The following is a 13,254-nucleotide window of genomic DNA, read 5'->3' on the forward strand; positions in this document are numbered from 1 at the left end:
TACCTGGCTATGTTCATGACAACAAGCTCTGTGTGTGGAGGAGAAGACGCCACACACCATAGGAGTCAAATGAGAAGCTGGCATCAGTGAAGTCTGAGCTGCTCTAGGAAGTCTCCCCTCACACCAAAAGTGCTTTGTTGATATGCCTGCGAGGCTACTGAAGTTTCTGCAAAATGCCCAAGCTACTGAAGTGTATGTACCCTTTAGATACAGTTTGTACTAGGGTGGGAGGGGAAGCTATGGCACTGAGGGGTCCTTGTAGCCCTGGAAAGCTGGCCTCCACCACCCTGGTGAACCCACACTAAGCTGGTAACCACCCTCTCCCCCCTGCTTCTCAGAAGTCAGAAGCTGAGTTGGGATGGAAGAACCTTCTGTCGCCCTATGCAATGAAGACTTTGCATCCCACCATACAGATCTATAGCTGTGAACGTGGGCCCAAGTCAGAATTTCCTAACTATCTGCCCCCCCACTGGCAATTAAAATTCAACATTATTTAATGACAAAACCACCGAAGAAACTAAGAAGAAAAGAGAATCCTTTTTGATTATTGTTTTAGTTTTTTGAGACAGGGTTTCTCTGTGTAACAGTCTTGGCTGTCCTGGAACTTCCGCTGTAGACCAGGCTGGCCTTAAACTCACTGAGATCCACCTGCCTCGGTCTCCCAAGTGCTGGGATTAAAGGCGTGCGCCACCATTATTACCTAGTGAGAAGAGTCTTAACATAGTAAAGGCTGCACATGACAGAACTGTAGCCAGTCGCGTGATGGATGGAGAAAACATGAAAGGAAGATGAAGAGGGAGAAGAAGAGGGAGAGGGAAAGAGAGAGAGAGTCTTTTACTTCTATAATGGCATCATTAACCCACTCATGAGCCATTATCACTTCTCTAAATCCCATGTCAAGCCCTGTTGCATAAAGGATCACATTTCCGACACATGCTTTCTGTAGGACACATTCAAAGAACGCCACTGTTTTTCCATTGCTAACTTCTTACCACGTGGCCAAGTAATTACAGTTAATGAAACATCTGTATTAACTACAGGGCTAATTTAGTTAGCGTTTTCATGGTGAGCTTCATCTGTTCCACTATCCCAAACTGAATCCTTCATAACATCAATTTGCCTTGCTTCTTAGGTTCCTCGTCACTGTGGCAGCTCCTCTGACGTCCTTGAGACCTCTGTGGCGCACTGGTTAGGGATGTTGTTGACTATTAAAATGCTGGAATTTCTATGGGGCTTTCGAATGTGCACACTGGTGCTGTGGGTGACTGAGGAAAGCTCCCTGAAGGTAAGTGCATTTTTATCCCATTGAAGCAAGGGTTGTATTGTCAACATGTTTATAACTACCAACCCTTGACCTTGGTCATTGACAGAGCAGTACACGCCTGTCTTCCCTCCTGTACAATGACTATGTTCTCTCTCCAATTGCCATACTACAAAGCTTGAGAAGGAATCACTCTGCCTATGTTAGGACTATGTTTCCATCCTTTGGGAGAGCAGAGTAGTCTGTGTCTACGCATTATTTGGAATTGAGAATTTCCTCATCTGTGCTCATCAGGGAGATTGGTCCGTGTCAAAGGTGTCCCTGAATGGAGACCTACGGAGGCCATTGTGTGGAGCTGTGTGGTTGAAGCCTGGATTGCCTTGGAGACCCCAAGATGTCGGAGATGCCAGAGTTGTGGGACAACTGCCGAAGAGAGCTGCTAACGGGGAGTGGAAGCAGGGCAAGAGAAAGGAGTGTGCTGCAGTCAACAAAGCCGGAAGGACTTGGACATCTGAAGAGCATTTTGACCTCAGACATGGAGACGCAGAGTGTGGAGCTTGTGCTACTGGTTTTCAGTCTTGCTGTGGTCCAGTGTTTCCTTGCTATGCTCCCTTCCCTATGTTTTGGAATGGTGATGTATATCCTTGGCACTATATATTGAAAGTATGTGATCTGCTTTTTATTTTGATTTTATAGGTGATTAGTTAAGAGATTGCATGAATCTGAGAACAGACTTTGAACTTTGGACTTTTGCTAAGACTAGGACTATGATAGACGAGGGGGACTTTTGAAGTTGGACTGAAGAATTTTTGCATTATGAAATGGCTGTAAGTCTTTGGGGGCCAGAGTGTGGAATGTGGTTGTTGGAAAGAAAATGCCCCCCAAAGGGAGTGGCACTATTAGGAAGTCGGGCCGTGTTGTGTGGTCTTGTTGGAGGAAGTGTGTTGCTTGGGGGCGGGATTTGAGGTCTCATATACGCTCAAGCCATACCCAGTGCGACAGATGCTTCTTGTTGCCTGCACAAGACAGAACTCTCAGCTACCTCTCCAGTACCATGTCTACCTGCCCGTTGCCATGTCCCACCATGATGATAACGAACTGAACCTCTGAACTGTAGGCCACCTGATGAAATGTTTTCCCTATAAGAGTTGCCATCCTCATGGTGTCTCTTCACAGCAATAGAAACCCTAACTAAGACAGTCAGGTTGTCAAACTGCCTTTGAAATACGTAAGTGTAAATCTATTGATTGGGGCTGCTCCCAGCCTTGGTTAGAGAAGCTACTTATTGCGGTGAGGAGTGATTAACACAGAGATGCTTGACTGTTCCAAACACCGATAACAGGTGACTGAACATGCCAAAAGGCTGGCAGAGAGATGGAAAGAGCAGAAGACGGGGGTGGGGGAGCCTGTAAAATGGCTGCTGCCACATATAACCGCAGCAGTGTGGCTACCTAAGCAAACCTGCCCGTGGATCCAGCAAGGGTTTGGGGAAGGGGCTCCCAAGCCCGTCCCCTAGCTGAGGAGCTATTGGCAGTTGGTGGCTACTAGGGGGGAAGAATCATTTTTCATTAGGAGTGTGGCCACTGGAAAGCTGTCCCCTGGTTGGTGACCTCACACCTGCGCACATATGGACGACATTAAGTGCAGTCGTGGGTTAAAAATAAATAATTATAAAACAAAGACAGGAAGTTGGGAGTGAGGCCCAACGGGAGAGGTTTCTGGGGAGTGTTAGAGGGGACCGGTGAGGGCGGATATGAACGAGGTACCTTGTATAGATGTAAGCAATTTTCAAAAAAAAAAAATTAAAATTAAAATTCTCTCTGGGGCCAACGTGCCTTTTCAACCCAAGCTTTTACAGCCCTATGAATGAGCTTTATGGATTCTGTCACCTCCTGTTTTTAAATGACTAAATATTTTCAATTCTTTCTAAATAATAACGAGCATATATTAGCATGTCAGATTTGCCGGTGATGATGGTTTTCAGGGAAAATATTACAAGACTGCGAGAATGTTTATTATTTGAACAAGATGTAAAAACAATTACTTTTCTCTTTATTGGTAATTCCGGAGTTTGGATGCCCTGTTACTAGAAGACAAACATGGAGAACCCTGCCCCAAACAATCATATTTTGATGGAACCAGTTCTGCCAAACTCTAACTTGCAACTGCCAGCCATTTAAGCTGTGCGAGAAAAACCAGCACAGAGTGAGGGCAGCGGCGGGATTTTCTTTTGTTTTCATTTCGGGAACACGAATTTAACTATGATTTTCAGACATTTCCAGAGTAAGGAAACTGCTAATTTAGAGACATAAACCTAGTATTTAAGTAACACAGGCTATGCAATATACAAATAGGCCAGAAATATATCTTCCGTCTTGCACCAAGACTGTGAAAGGAGCCCCCTGCCCCCTCGAGAGAGAAACACCAAGTGCCAGGAATCCAGTTAGAATTCCCAAAGGAGAGTCAAGGCCCGAGGAAGTTGAAGCTTCCAGATGGCCACTTGATGCCACACAAAGAGCAAAAGCAACAACAGGGCATCTGACTAAGCACAAGAATATTATTGTCAAAGAAATGATTATTGCAGACCTGAGCATTAAATATTCAATAAAAGAACCAGTTAAAAGATGGGACTAATGCCCAGCAGTAGGTGGAGCATGTATCTAATCCCAGCACTGAGGAGGCAGAGGTAGGTGGATCTCTGAGTTTGAGGCTAGCCTGGTTTACAGAGTGAGTTCTAGGACAGCCAGAGAGATTTTTCCAACTGCATTGGAAAAAGAGAAAAAGATGAGACTGTTCTCACTTGACAACTCAGAAGTCGTCTCAAGGTTTTGGAGGTGAGCCACAGAGTAACCCAGGCCTGTGAGTTTCTTTCCCTGGAATATTTTTACTGCAGTGTCCTTTTGTTTTCTTTATTTGGATGTAAACTGAGTATATTCCAGAAAATAATTAAGGTTCTGAGCACAGTTCATTAAAATATGAGTGAGAACCAGAAATAAGGCTTGTTGGGTAATAGTGCTTGCCACTAAACCTGGTGACCTGAGTCCAATTCCTGGGACCCACTTAATAGAAGGATAGAACCAACTCCCATAAGCTTTCCTCTAACTTCCTAACATGCACAACTGCACACACACAAGTGAATGCACACACAAACACAAAAAGTCAATAACTAAAATATTAAAATATAGGTTTGTATCTATGTATGTATGAATTCTATGCCTTTCTCCAAAACCATTAAGAATTATTGTGCATTGTTCTGGTGGCTAAGGAGGTTGAGTATTTCCTTAAATGTCTGTCATTTTGTTTTGTTGACGGTGACCTTTGCTTTACAGAAGTTTCTCAGTTTCAGGAGGCTCCATTTATTAATTGTTTCTCTCAGTGTCTGTGCTGCTGGGGTTATATTTAGGGAGTGATCCCCTGTGTCAATGCGTTCAAATGTATTTCCTACTTTCTCTTTTATGAGGTTCAGTATGGTTGGTTTTATGTTGAGGTCTTTGATCCATTTAGACTTAAGTTTTGTGCATGACAATAGATATGGATCTATTTTCATTCTTCTACATGTTGATATCAGAGAAATGCAAATCAAAGCAACTCTGAGATTCCATCTTATACGTGTAAGAATGGCCAAGATCAAAAACACTGATGACAGCTTATGCTGGAGAGGATGTGGGATAAAAGGAACACTCCTCCATTGCTGGCATGAGTGCAAACTGGTACAGCCACTTTGGATTTCAGTATGGCAATTTCTCAAAAAATTAGGAAACAACCTACTTCAAGACCCAGCAATACCACTTTTGGGTATACATCCAAAGGATGCTCAATCATACCACAAGGACATGTGCTCAGCTATATTCATAGCAGCATTGGTTTGTCAAAGCCAGAAACCGGAAACAACCTAAATGCCCATCGACTGAAGAATGGATAAAGAAGATGTGGCACACTTACACTATGGAGTACTACACAACAGAAAAAATGGCATCTTAAAATTTGTGGGCAAATGGATGGATCTAGAAAACATCATACTGAGTGAAGTAACCCAGAACCAGAAAGACAAATAACCATATGTACTCCCTCATTTAAGTTGGCTTTTAGATATAAAGCAAAAAAAAAGCCTACAATTCACAATCCCAGAGAACCTAGACAACAAAGAGGACCCTAAGAGAGACATACATAGATCTAATGTACATGGGGAGTAGAAAAGGACAAGATCTTCTGAGTAAATTGGGAGCATGGTGACCATGGGAAAGGGTAGAAGGGGAAGGGAGAGAGAGGGAGGGGAGCAGAGAAAAATGTATAGCTTAACAAAAACAATTAAAAAACATGAAAAAAGAATCATTATACCTTCTCTGTGCCCTGCTTGTAAGCATGGTCATGTGACTAGTTTTAAGCAATAGAATATTGAATTGATAATTAAAGTGATATATGAAAATAAGGCCATTGTGTTCAAGCATCTACATGCTAAGATGGTGAAACAATCTCAGAGGAGCATCTGCCTGGAAGAGACTTGCTCTAGAAGGTTGTCTGATCTGTGCTGAACTTGACTCTACTCGAGCATGGTACCATAGGCATTTGTCTTATTAACACAGAGTAACATAGCTGTGTTACATTAACATTAACTCAGTTGACATTACTGCCAAGTACATCTCTCGTTCCTGCTAGCCTTCTGTTGGGTACAATCTCACACAGAGGTTCCTGACTATCAGAATCCACTATGACTAGGACAGAATCTATTTCAAGGACTTCTAATTTCATCAGCAAACACCAGAACATACCTAATGGGAGTTGAAGACATTTTAAAAATGTTGGTTCTAGAAAAAATAGTGGTACCTCTATAGGCAACTTGTGTCTAACTCCTAATAATGCTATCTTATTGGCCAATTCATAAATAATTTCCAGTACATTAGGATTTCATGCTTGGTGAACTTGTTCAATACTCATTCAGCAACCATAGTTCAAGGCATGGTCACTGACATTAAGTTCCCAGAAGAAAGAGCAGAAGAAGCAGAAGTGTGGGAAAAGTTTTGTTAATCAGAACTAGAGTTCAGAAAGACCTGGAAGCCAAGCAAAGAGGTCCTTGTGCGCAGGGTTGTGAATCTGGACTTGCCTCTCTAAGCAAAGAGAACTGCTAAGCATTTTCTGTTGAGGGTCATAGGGTACAATTTACATAAAACAGCCACAAAACCCTAATCTGACAGCTGTGTGTGAAACAGATGGAGGTGGAGCAGGAGCCCCGCGGAAAAGTCCCATGAGACTTGACTGAGGGGTGAGGAAGAAGTCAAGAGTAGAGGGAACTTGGGAAGATCATTGTGGAACAAAAACTCAGAATATTAGTGTGTGGTCTACCTTGGGCGACACGTGAGAAGAAGCAGAGATCCCCGTGAGGTCTAAAGGCGCACAGGAAAACAATCAAGTTTGGGGGAGGGGGGGGGAGAAAAAGAAATAACTGCATTCGGCTTTACATCTTATCAAGTCACTAGATACATAATTTAGAGCTAAGTCTCCAACCAGAAAGTTTCCTTTAGCGATGTCTGCATGGTGTCCTCAGAAATGTTGTGGACTAGTTTTCTTTCTTCTTGGCGTTCTTTCTCTTCTGCTCTAATCAGTGGCTACCAGAAAGGCCTGAGTTTACATGGCAGCAGTTTTAGGGCCACGCTAGCCACCCCAGACGCTTCCCAGTGGCCTCCCCAGAAGTATCTCTTGGCACTCAACCACACACGTGCCTCTCAATCTGATTACAAGTCCCTGGACGATGGAACAATACAGGCTTCTGTATCTGCTTCATGGCATCCTGATTGTGCAACGAATATATCCAAACAGAGAGGGCAGGGATTTACTGTTCTTCCAATCTGTACTATGCATACTTTGCCTGTTCAAATCCATATAACTTTTAACAAATAAACTTAGGCACTATTAAACCAATTTTATCATATATAATTTGTTCCAGTTACTGAAAAGAAAATGTCACGTAAAGTAACATAACAGACCAATGAAGATAAGCAGTCTCTCCCTTGTTGACTAAAGTCCAGCATTAACTCCACGCACGCATTTCAACCATGCGAAGTAAAGAATGGCTATTAAAGAAAAGATTTACATGCTAAGCACGGTCGGCCACACCTATAATCCCAACACTTGATGGGAAGAGGCAAGAGGGTTCCAAGTTTGATGCCTGTTTGAGCTACACGGAGAGTCCGTGTCTCAAAATCCAAGATGGTGATGCTGAGGAGGAGGAGGAGGAGGATCAGAAAGAAGCAGAAGGAGGAGGAGGATCAGAAAGAAGAAACTGCAGATGGCAAGGTGAATACGGAGAGAGCATCTCTTGAAATCTCAGCAGTACGAGGAACGAAGTCTTTTCCCACCACAGACTTTGGTCTTCCCATATTAACGTTGGAAAATCGATGTATTACCCAAGAGATCACCTGAGAGGTTCTCATGCCATTTGACACTTAGGGGAGATAAGTTTGCCTCCCCTCTCCTCAACTCTAAGACTGGAAGACAAATATGAAACGACCAATCTGAATATCTGTCCAAAGCAAAGTGGCCCCAGGACCCGGCGCTAGCCCTATCAAACAGAGCTCAGGTTGGCCACTGCTTTCCAGAACCATCCCCAACTGGGCTCAGCCCATTTCTAAATTTACCGAGAAGAACCCCCCGGGTTGAGAGACAATCCCAAATGTATAACGTGGCATTTCAAATTACTTCCAATTGAGATGTGGTGTTTTTCTAGACTTCTCTTTTCCCTCCCCACCCTCTTTTCTCCAACCCAAAGGCATTCCATTTTTTTTAATTAAAAAGAAATAAATTCCTGTCTTAATTTAATTACACAACTAGCATGAAAATGGATTCAATGAGAAAAATTGTCTTGGGGTAAATGATAGGATTCCTCACTCCCCGAGCTTTCTGTCTAAAATTAGATTGCCTTCCAGGATTTACTGGAGTTATTAAGTGAACATCCTTTGGCGATGAAGCAGTGAGCTTTGGAAGGACAGCTCTCCAGAGTACAGGCTAAAGTGGTCTGTGATGGACGACTTTGACCGACTCCAGGGACCTTGCCCTTTCAATGCTAAAGTCTGCACTTTGTTCACCAGACGAAGATGCTCGACGGGGATACGCGGTTCAAGACCCGCACTTGGAGACGGATGAGTGTAAGGACGCAGAGTACCTTGCTTCTGCCACGCAAACACGATGAATTACAGTATATTAAGGAAGTGTTGACACATGAGGGAATAAGCTCTTGACAGGCTTGCCAGTAATTAAGGCTCATTGTATGTAAAGTCTCTAGAAAACACTGCAGTCTGGGTCTTTCTTTGGGTCTTCTGCCAAGGGGTATTATTCATAAGCTCCATGGAAAATACTTGTATCTACAAAATCTTTGTGGTTCACTGGGTGCCGAGGGCGAAAAGGAAGAGGGACGGAGTTTTATGAGACAGTAAATGATTCTCAGCCAGACAGGTACAGTAATGATTCTCCCGCTGCGCCAGAGGGGGATGTGCATTTAAAGGGAAGTCATCTGAAACACAGAGACATACATGGGCCTGGGGGACCTTCAGGGAAGGCAGAAAAGCTGTAACTCTCACTCCTTCCCTGGTAATGTATCTTCACACCGCGCCTTTAAAAGGGAGCAGGATTTTATGTCAATATTCCTGAACAATACCTAGTTCCTCACCCGTGGCCGCTGCCAAGAAACCAGGCTTCTTGTTTGTGATAGTAACTAAGAGGACCTGGGGCTAACACGCCCAACACATGCAGCTGAACTTCAGAGCAGAGCCAGCAGCAGCCTTCATCCAGAACCTTCCCACTTGGCTCCTGACCATCTCCACAACATCATTCCCTGAGCCAGCATAGCCCCAGGACCCAGCTCCCAGCCAGGAGGAGCCCCAGGACCCAGCTCCCAGCCAGGAGGAACCTCAGAACAGATAAATCTGAGTCACCCCCTCCTGCTGTCCAATAAGATATATGACGTTCATGAGTTGCAAGAGCAAAGCTACATGTTGCTCTGGCAGTTTTCAACCATATTTTCCTAATAAATTGTTTTATTGAGTGATAAGAAATAGAATTGACAACCAGGCCAGGTGCAATGTAAATTCCCAGAATTGTGTAGCATGAGGAACCAAACTAAACCTCCTGTTCCCTAAGAGTTCATGTAAACACCAGCCTCACACTGAGTAATTTTCACTGAGAGCTATTATTCCAAATTACACCTCAGAGAAGGACACATTCAGCCTGGACACCTGGCTGACAAGAGTGACATAGAACCTCTGCCATGACACATAGAGGGCCCAAACCAGACAGTCGTAAATTGTATTTTCATTAGCCCCGAGTTCTCCTGCCAGAGCCGCTGACCACTGCATCCTTAGCTGCTAAAAGGTGCCCATTGTCAGAACTTCCTAAGAGCCTCAGCGAGCCTCTAGCCATGGCTCTGAGCACATCTTCATAGGAGACCAGGCTGGGGGCTTCAAATATGTATATCAGTGTCCAGGTGTGTGAGTCACTCCTCTCGTTGCTGTTTAAAAAAAGGAAGGAAGGAAGGAAGGAAGGAGAGGGAGGGAGGGAGGGAGGAAGGAAGGGAGAAAGGAAGGAAGGAAGGAAGGAAGGAGAAAGAAAGAAAAAAGAAAGAAAGAAAGAAAGAAAGAAAGAAAGAAAGAAAGAAAGAAAGAAAGAAAGAAAGACAAGCTTGACAAGTGGCAGGGAAGGCATGATGCCAGAGCACGAGTCACATTCATTACAGTTCAGAGTCAAAAAGGAGCAGAAGTGGAACCAGGCTATATACTCTGGAGACCCAGCCCCAGCAACCCACTTCCTTCTGCACAACCTCCCAAAACAGCGCCACCATCTGGAAAGCAAGTGTTCAAACTCATAGGCCCGTGACGGAGGTTCTACTGTTAAAGCACAGCACCAGGGAACCTTCTGTGCACGGTTTTGGACGATTCTAACCTGCAGCCAGGGCGCAAAGGCTACGAGCCGAGGGCAGGCCTCAAGTCCTGTTGATGGTCATGTCACCAGAGCTGCTCAGAGACCCCTCTAATGCAAGGAGAGCGTTTGTCCTAGATCTCGCTGACTGTGCGGTCACTCATTCTATTCAGTTACTCCTTTCCTTCAGGAAGAGGCTGTGTATTGCAGAATAATAAAAAAGAACCACTCTATGTATAATCAGAAAATTTGGCAATACGGTATTCATGAAAATTGAAAACCCCCAATCCCAGCACCCAGTGCCTCTCTGCTACTGAAGTGTTCATCATCCAATCATCCATGTTTCCATCTCTGCACACAGCAGCAGGCATGTGCCTCTGGGTAGGATACAGAGAACATATAGGACTCCACAGAAACGCTTTCTTTTCTGTCTCAGAAGAATTGGTAGTTCCTTAAGGCTTTCGTAGAACTTACTGTTTAACTTTGTGGTTCTAAAGCCTTTTCTGGATATAGATCTTTGGTAGTAAGCTTTTGTTGTATAAGTATATCTGTCTATTAAATGCTTTTTACTTCTATAGTCAATCTTGATAATTTATAATTTCCAAGAAGACAGCATGTTTATTTATACGTTCTCATTTTGTTAGCACTGAGTATAATGTAGCAACACCTCTGTGCAGCTGAAGCTACATTCTCCCAGAAGGTCTCCGTCACAGGCGTGAGATAAATGGAAGAGAGGACACCTGGGACCCCAGTTTTAGAGCTTGTACCCTAGCAATCCACTGACATTCTAGTGCTTCCCTCCATTGCTCCTGACAATATGAGATGAGAGCGACCATGGAAAGTGACATATGGCTCACGAGAAGGGCATGATGTTATAAAAAGGGTGCCGAGGACCAGCATAAAGATCCTGTTCCAGGTTCTGCTGAGTGGGAAGCACCTTCCACCGCTGGAAAGGGATTGTAGTGTTGGCCTGTTCCCGGGGAATCAATCTGTGCAGATGGACTGAAATGGACTGCCTCGCCCAACCCAGAGCATGCCTGGGGGGAGCATAGTCTATGCACGTGGTCCTGGGGAGCTAATGCAGAACACATCCAAACTCATAAACGCTACATGCATCTCTCCTATAAACAGCAGGACTTCACAATTAGAGCCAACGAGTTCTCACTTCCAAGAACTCAACCACCTCCGTCATTAGACGTTCATTACATCTGGACTTGCATCTTTGCTTTCTTGGCAAGGTGTAACCTTTTTGAACATAGACCTGGAGTAAGACAGAAAGAGCTTGCAGCCCTGGACAAAGAATGAGGCATCTTTCTGGACAGTTGGATGATAATATATGATAATATATGCTCTATACTCAGTGGCTTGTCTGAAAGACAAGCGAAAGGGGCAAAGGAAGTTACAGGGATTAGGAAAAATATGGGATGTATTATCACTCAAATTCATAAATTATTCAAGTCCTATCTTCACCATTCAGAGTAATCTTAGCCCAAAGAAGATAATACACACACACACACACACACACACACACACACACACACACACACCAAAAGTAGGTTAGGCTGCATGCAAATCTTTCCAGGCTGAAAAATTAGACTCTTAAGGTTTTGTTTTAGCAAAGAAAGGTGCAACTGCAGGGTAACTAGACAAAAGTGAAGTGATGGGCACAAGTACAGCAAAACAAATTAAAGCAGCAGACTGGACAAATGATTGCCATACTATGCAAATCAACCCATGTTTCCAGAGCCCAGGTAGCCACGGCTGCCAGGATGCAGAACTCTTAAACCATAACTTTGTTAATGGCACCCATTTCTATAGCATTCACCTCAATTGAATCAAGACAGCAATTTTTTTATAAAAATCATTAAAATGTCCCAGCCCTTGAAGTAGTAGCAAATAAATTATTGTCTAACTTTTTCTGCACTAGAAGAAATTGCAAGTGACTAACTGAAATGTTATTAGCCATGCAGTTGTGCAAACAGATCAAACTAAGGAGGTGTGAGTGAAATATAATCCTGCCTGTTACAAAGGATCCTTCATAGAACATCATCTTCTGGGAGGACTCAACTCAGTACATAAATGTAATCTGGAAGTGGTACAAACCAAAAAATTTTTCTCAAAGGAGACGCCCTGGGAAACACTTAATATTGATGGTGAACTAAATGCACAGCGCAAAGGAGGCGCCTGCATGTCTGCCTCTTGCGTGATGAATGCGGCACTGTTCCCACCTGTGCTCACAATCAGCATGGCCTCCAAATAAGTCAGGGAGGCAATTATACATGCTACAAACACAATAGTTAAAAACTTTTCGTTGATGGCAGTGTATCACTGTCACACGGGCATCATCCCTCTCTGCTGTAGAAGCAAGCGGGAGACCCGGGAGTCCAGAGTCCAAAGACCTAGGCTCACCATTTAGTTAGACAGAAAGCTAAAGAACTGTGGGACAAAGGAAAAACCAACGTGAGCAATCCTTTCAGAAGGATCACCCCAAACTCTCGCTCTTCCACGGTTCCAGGTTCTTCAGGAAGTCATGCTTTCCTCCATCTCTGGCTAACATCTTCAGCCTCGGGATTGTGGGCAACTCAACAGCTGGTCCGAGCAAGAATTTAAGATGGCGTACAGTAGTTACCACACTCGGTCTGACATTAAACCAACCTATGGAGAGTTTCTTATACACCACTTGTGAAGTGCTAGACTCTCAAAGCATGGAGACAGATAGCAGGAGGAGACTCTCGGGCAGTCCTGGGAAGTTTAAGGACAAGGGAATGCTCACACAGACAATAAGAACTACAACATAGTAGCTCTCAGCATAGAAAACTCTCGCCTACTTCTTGTGCTATCTGAAGACATGGCGCTTGTAAACTGTCTGAAGTTTCTAACAATCAGCATGGAAGTGGAGACAAACTCTTAGAAAGGCTGGTGCAACTGTAGTGAAATTCGCCTCTAGGAATACAGTAAGAGACACAAAAACACATCAACATGTGATGCTTGTTCTCATGTTCCTTATTTTCAATGTTTTCTTCGGATAATTGCAGATGGGCATGGAGTTGTATGAAATAAATGCGGAGCGGTGCTGTGGACTCTTGGTT

Source organism: Alexandromys fortis, unplaced genomic scaffold, assembly GCF_014885135.2.
Source record: "Alexandromys fortis isolate MF-2015 unplaced genomic scaffold, M_Fortis_MF-2015_v1.1 scaffold_75, whole genome shotgun sequence".
Classification (NCBI taxonomy): domain Eukaryota; kingdom Metazoa; phylum Chordata; class Mammalia; order Rodentia; family Cricetidae; genus Alexandromys; species Alexandromys fortis.